At 37.5% G+C, this 6000-nt stretch overlaps 1 protein-coding gene across 2 annotated transcripts in view; it reads left to right on the top strand.

Annotated features, from left to right (window-relative positions):
* The first annotated feature begins 216 nt into the window (after positions 1–216).
* LOC146004132 (uncharacterized) overlaps positions 217–6000 on the top strand; it is a 230497-nt gene continuing 224713 nt past the window's right edge. For both annotated transcript variants that reach the window (XM_083142805.1, XM_083142802.1), the window contains exon 1: positions 217–295. The gene's annotated coding sequence lies outside the window, so the exon portion shown is untranslated. The remainder of the gene's footprint in view (positions 296–6000) is intronic.

The following is a 6000-nucleotide window of genomic DNA, read 5'->3' as shown; positions in this document are numbered from 1 at the left end:
GTAGCGGTTAAATCGACGCTTAAAACTTTCGCGAACCGCACCGACACGTAAACAATGGCGGGTAGTTTGCCAATAACGCCCGCACGGAAACTTTCTGACGAAACATAACCCCCCCCCCCACTCTCTTCCGAAGTCTTCCGTTGTTTGGTGCGTTGCATGCCGGGATCGATCGGCGTCACTTGAGGCCGCGACGCTCGCCGTCTGTTTCCAGTTCGCGTGTGCCAGTGTCCGTGCGTGGCTGTGCCAGTTTTCGCCCGAGCCGTTGTTATCCGTGCCGAGGAGGACAGCCTGTAAGGTAGGCAACACACCTTTCACAATTCTGACCGAGCGAGAGCGCCTGCAAATTACACAACACACACTACACGTTCTTGCTTTGCACTTGCGGAAGCCCGCCAGACGCTTTTAAGAGTCCTCTTTCGTGTGTAATTAAGTTTACAAAGCCCCCAAAACTTTCCACGCATAAAAAAATTCGTTTCTCAAACCCTTCTGAAAATTAAAGTTTCCTTTTTCGACCTGAATCGTTTATTTAATTTCCAAACTGTAAGATATTGTACCAAAAGAAAGTTTAAGCTAAGTTGACCCACAACTTAGCAACTCGGGGCAGGAAAAAGTGGTAACCGTAATCACTCGGGAATCGAACCCGGAACTTTTTGATCACAAGATAATTTTTTTCACAATGCTATTGTTAAGTTTCACAATTCTTAGAAAGTTTCTTTGTGGCCGAGTGCGTTAGGTGACCAATTCACAATCTTTTCCACATTCGAGCCTTGGTCTGAGTATGGATTTTTCTTGAGAACTAATCATCACTCATCCTCATCGCTGGGATTAGCCCAAAGAAGTGGAAAATGCAGCGAAAGATAATAAAACAAAAATTTTAACAAATTAAAATTATGTTTAGACAGAGGACAATGGAGATAAGTGGGATCTTTTGCATTCTCTATTCTATTCCATTGGCTATTAACGTAGGAGCTGAAATAATTACGTAAAATAATGCAAACCATAAATATATGACCTTTATTTGTCGTGCAAAAACGTATTATGAAGTTTATTGTACTTCAGACTTTGAGAAGTTTATCTTGAAAAGCATATAAAATACAGAAACGTATTTTTTAAAAATACACCATTTTCAAAAGTACGCACAAGTTACTTTGCATTTATTTTTATTTATCAACATTATTTAACTAGTGCTCTATACTTATTGAAATATAAACTAATTTCATAAATAACATTATTTACCTTATACAAGACGGGAATATTAATTCTTAAGCACAACCTACATGCTAGTACATAGAACTAATCCAACTCAATATTTACAAAGAGTAATATTTAATATATTAATTGTTGTTGAATAAGAAAAGAATGAAATCACTAAGTAAGTAATTGTTTTACAACAGAAAAATACCATTCTGTTCCCCCTCTGAACTGAAAGTAAAAATATGAATTGAATTAAAGAACTTGGCACTGCAATGCCATCTGACGACGCCACTCACAACTATTTATTTTTTAGTAATTTGCTTTAAGGTAAAATACCGGGTGCGTCAAAAAAATGTATACAGACTTTGAACTGTCATAGAAAATTTATTTTCCAAGCTACAAGGTTAAATTTGTGGGAAGAGAAAGGCTATAGTCCAATTTAAAAAATAGGTGTACTTTCTAAAGGTAAAGTGCTCCCCTATCCTATCCACTGGCCTGGTACATTTTGATCCAGGTGTGCTCGCACATCCCTATGATAATGCGGCGGAACGCCATCTTATTGGTAATAAAACCTGTCATTACCGTACATTGCACGAATGACAGGGAAAATGGAATCAGCAAGCATTGTTAGGTAATTTTCTGCAGTTACAGTACCTTCAAAACGGAAAGGACCAATGAGTCTCCTAGGAGACAAACCACACCACACATTTGCACCAGGCAAATTCATAGCCTTTTCAACAGTAATATGGGGATTATCTTGAGCCCAGTACACACAATTATGCCTATTGATAGTTCCATTAAGTTTGAATTGTGTTTCATCCGACCAAACAATGCTACCCATAAATCCCGGTTCACGTGAACCCATTCCCAAAATTGTAACCTGCGATCTGGGTCGTCGTCACTTAGCTGTTGCACCAGCCTTGGAATGTACACATGCAACTTGCCTTTCTTCAGAATGCTTAGCACACTACTAGCACTTACACTTACACCACTCTCACGTGACCCTTGCTCAGAAATGTATCGAAGCTGAAGGCCAACATTTTGAACATTTACTTTAACCACGATTTGTAACATTCTGTTTGACCAGAAAGTACACTTATTTTTCATATTGGACTGTAGTCTTTCTTTTCCCAGAAATTTAACCTTGTAGGTTGGAAAAAATTTTCTATGACAGTTCAAAGAGTGTATAGATTTTCTTGACGCACCCGGTATAAGTAGCATAAACAAAATTAGAATCTCAAAGCAATTAATTTCATTATAAATTATTGGAAAGGAGTAACAAAGTTACACAATAGTAATTTACTTGTAACATGTGACTTCCAAATTAACGAGCAGCGGCAAAATAGTCAGTTAATTGACCACTAGATGGTGGATAGATTTATAGAACAAAATTAACTGAATAACTAACAAAAATATAAAGTTATGTAGCTCCATATTTGAACAAATGACCGTATAAAAATCAAGAAATACATGAAAAAGAAACAAACTTCGCCAGCTTTCCAAAAACAAATATAAGAAGGTTTATTATTTGTGAATTATTGTAGCTTCAACGTTAAGAAAAAATATTTTTTTAACATGTAGAGCAAAGGTTTGTTCGTTATTTGTGAATCATATTCTTTGTTGAAGAATATGGTTATGTAACTTCTTAGAACTGTGTGTGTGTCTTCTGTCTCTGCATCTTTGGTCGAACAACTTTTTATGAGTTTGCCTTCCAACCGATCAAAGTCAAAACTTTCGCTTTCTTCGGAGGAATGCACAGAAATTTAATTAAAATTCAAAGCTACTGTTCTTTGCCACACTTTGCTTCTATCTCTCTTCTTATGAAAATATTTCTCTAACTTTATTCTGAACGTTTCGAAAGAACTAAGAAATTTGGCAGGATCTGAAAAGAACACAATTACGACTACAACATCACGTAAAGACCTGAAGAAAGTCTTCTACGCTATGGTCTTATAGTTTGTCTCAGAAACCGACAAACACTAATTCTGTTGAAGTGAAAGACCCATCAAATTGTAGCTCAGTACACCACAAGATATTCGACCCTTTTGTCTGGTCGTGGGAGACAACAATTAGTTAAGAAAGACCTATCGACATCTCGAAAAGCAACGTATGAGAAAACTAGATCCTGGTAAAGTTCAAAGCGATACAAATTATTTTGATCGATCCGTAATAATCGATTACAATAATCGAAAGACAACTACCGATTTCTTAATGTTGCGATATCATTCAAATTATTCAAACCACAAATATGAAATTTGTTGGGTTTAAATACCTGTGAAGTGGAAACTTAATATTGTTGCAGATCATTACAATGACACTGTTGTGTGCGATATTTCTTTACTTAAAAGCAACTATACCTCGTCCCAGTAGCCGATTGCAGAGAGTGTTCAACTCATGATCTAGACTTCGTTGGTCCTAATTTCGTGTTCTGGCGTAGACGCGGGTGTTTGCGTTGTGGGTGTCTTTCATCAACTTCATGTATGCATCCTCAAGAGGAAGAAAAGTAGTGCAAAATAAGAAAAATACACTACAGAACCCATTATCCAAATTAAATGTTTGTGGGAACTGTATTGTTTTCGAAATTTTGATACGAGCAAGGTACCTTTTCACAATGTTGTCAGAGCCGCTGGCAGTATCAGCGCCAATACTACAGAGGGAAAAGAGAGCAATTGGCGTGGAAGGACAGAAAAGAGACGAAAGAACGAGATGAGAGAAGGAGAAAGACTGTAGATTCTTTCTAGATTTTGCCCCAAAAGTTAAAGAAACGACTTACAACCGCACATCAGACTGTCTATCCAATATCCATATCAAATACTCTATTTCAAGTGCTCACCTCAGAGTTTCGTTTGCTCAAGACCTTATCCTTACGAAAAAAGTATTTCTGCCTTCCCAAGTTGATTCCCTGTTTACTTCATATTTTGCATTCTAACGTCTTTCCTTCTTTTTGTTTCCGATCTGTTCTCGTATGGACAAAGAGGGCGAATAAGATGAAGGACTGCAGTGAAAGTGCCTGAGAAGGGTGTGCAGAAAGATTCTTGCTGACAATATAATAACTAGTGCTATCAGTGTAAAATTACGAAAAAACTTAGGTTGATAGATTATATTGAGGGATTAGGTTGATAGATTATAGTTAGGGAAGAACACACAATTAATATGAAAGGTAAAGTTGAACATGTGAGGACATAAGGAGAGAGGATACGGGAAAGAAAGAACGAAAAAAACCTTCATTGATGTATGGAAATGTGTGTACAGCCGCAAAGGCTCATACTGAAATAAACCTATATTATATTCTATTCTATTATATATTATGTTATTCTTAGTGCATTTGCCCATGTCAACTTCTGCTAAGCTCTTCATTTCTATATATCTCTCGCATACAACCTTACCGATTTCCTTCACGCACTTCATTCTAGCCCCACCTCTCTTCTATTCTTCCTGCCATTCTGGTTTTCGTGAAGTCATCAAGACTCATTGTGTTACTCCTGCAACTTATTTGGACGGTAGATTTCTACAAGGTTCTCTTGGTATGTACTCTTCTCAGCATACTTTCTTGTGCTATTCAGCCTATGCATTTGATCTGCAATATGCTCCTCTAACACCACATTTCGAACACTTCAAGTCTTTCCCTTTTAGCTTTACCCGCTGTCTTTGTTTTGCATCCATATGGCGTCTCATACCCCTTTTCCAAGTGGTTCACAAGCTCTTTATTCGTAACTTAAAAACCCTAAACAAGCACTTTTATGCGTTTTAAATTATGTTGACAATCTGTGTGCGCGTTTATTAACTATGTTCAGGCATATATTTTAAACAATGGATCTAGTTCAAAAGTATTACAAGAAAGTGAAGAGAAAATTATACCATAAAATTTTAAAAAAAATCATTAAGCATGAAATAAAAACGGTCTGACCTATATTTCGCAAGAAAATTATTTACGGTTTAGACCATCATAGAGTTACTGTCCTTACGTATCAGGACGACACACTTCCAAATAGATACTTGCTTCTACCAATAACAAAAGGGTATGGCATCACCAATACTTAGCAGTATATACATGGAACACTTCCAACAGACAGCCCTCACCCAAGCCACCAAGAATCCAAAGACTTGGGTTAGGTATGCAGATGATACATTTGTAATATGGCCACATGCTGACGACAGACTACCAGACTTCCTCCAGAATTTGAATAGCACCCATATATCAATTAGGTTTACAATGGAAAAGGAACAAAACAAACGTCTGCCATTTCTAGATGTTCTACTAGGTAGATCCGGAAACCAAATATCAACAGGTGTCTATCGAAAGCCAACACATACAGGGAGATACCTACACGACAAACCAAATCGCCCCAAGAGTACAAAGAACGCCATAATCCACTACCAAAGCTTCGGAAAAGAACAGGAATACATCATAGATAAAGTGAAACTCAATGGGTATCCACCAGCCATAACTAAAAGAGCCATCCACAGACAAGCAGCGAAATAACTTCAGCAGCGAATAAAAGACTTCGTCAAAATGCACGGTATGAATACCATATTTCCCTGGGGTATCAAAAAATAGAAGAATTGGTTCAAAATTCCTACTTAGTACACCATTCAGTAGTAAAAAGACACTAAGAAGCGTACTATCAAACACCCAGCGATGAATTCAAGGGGTGGCCGTGGGGGAGATACCCCCCAGGAAATTGATAGTTGGCTATATCAGCTGATTTGTAGAAAAATCACAGGTCTGTCATCGGTTTGATTCCCACCTTTGGTAAAATACATTTGTTCACCTGAAGACGAGAGAAGAGGTTCTCTCTCGAAACG

The sequence above is a fragment of the Lepisma saccharinum genome, chromosome 1 (assembly GCF_977018435.1).
Source record: "Lepisma saccharinum chromosome 1, izLepSacc3.1, whole genome shotgun sequence".
In the NCBI taxonomy this organism is placed as follows: Eukaryota; Metazoa; Arthropoda; class Insecta; order Zygentoma; family Lepismatidae; genus Lepisma; species Lepisma saccharinum.
The sequence above is the reverse complement of the archived record's forward strand: the minus strand, read 5'-3'. Positions and strand labels throughout refer to the sequence as shown.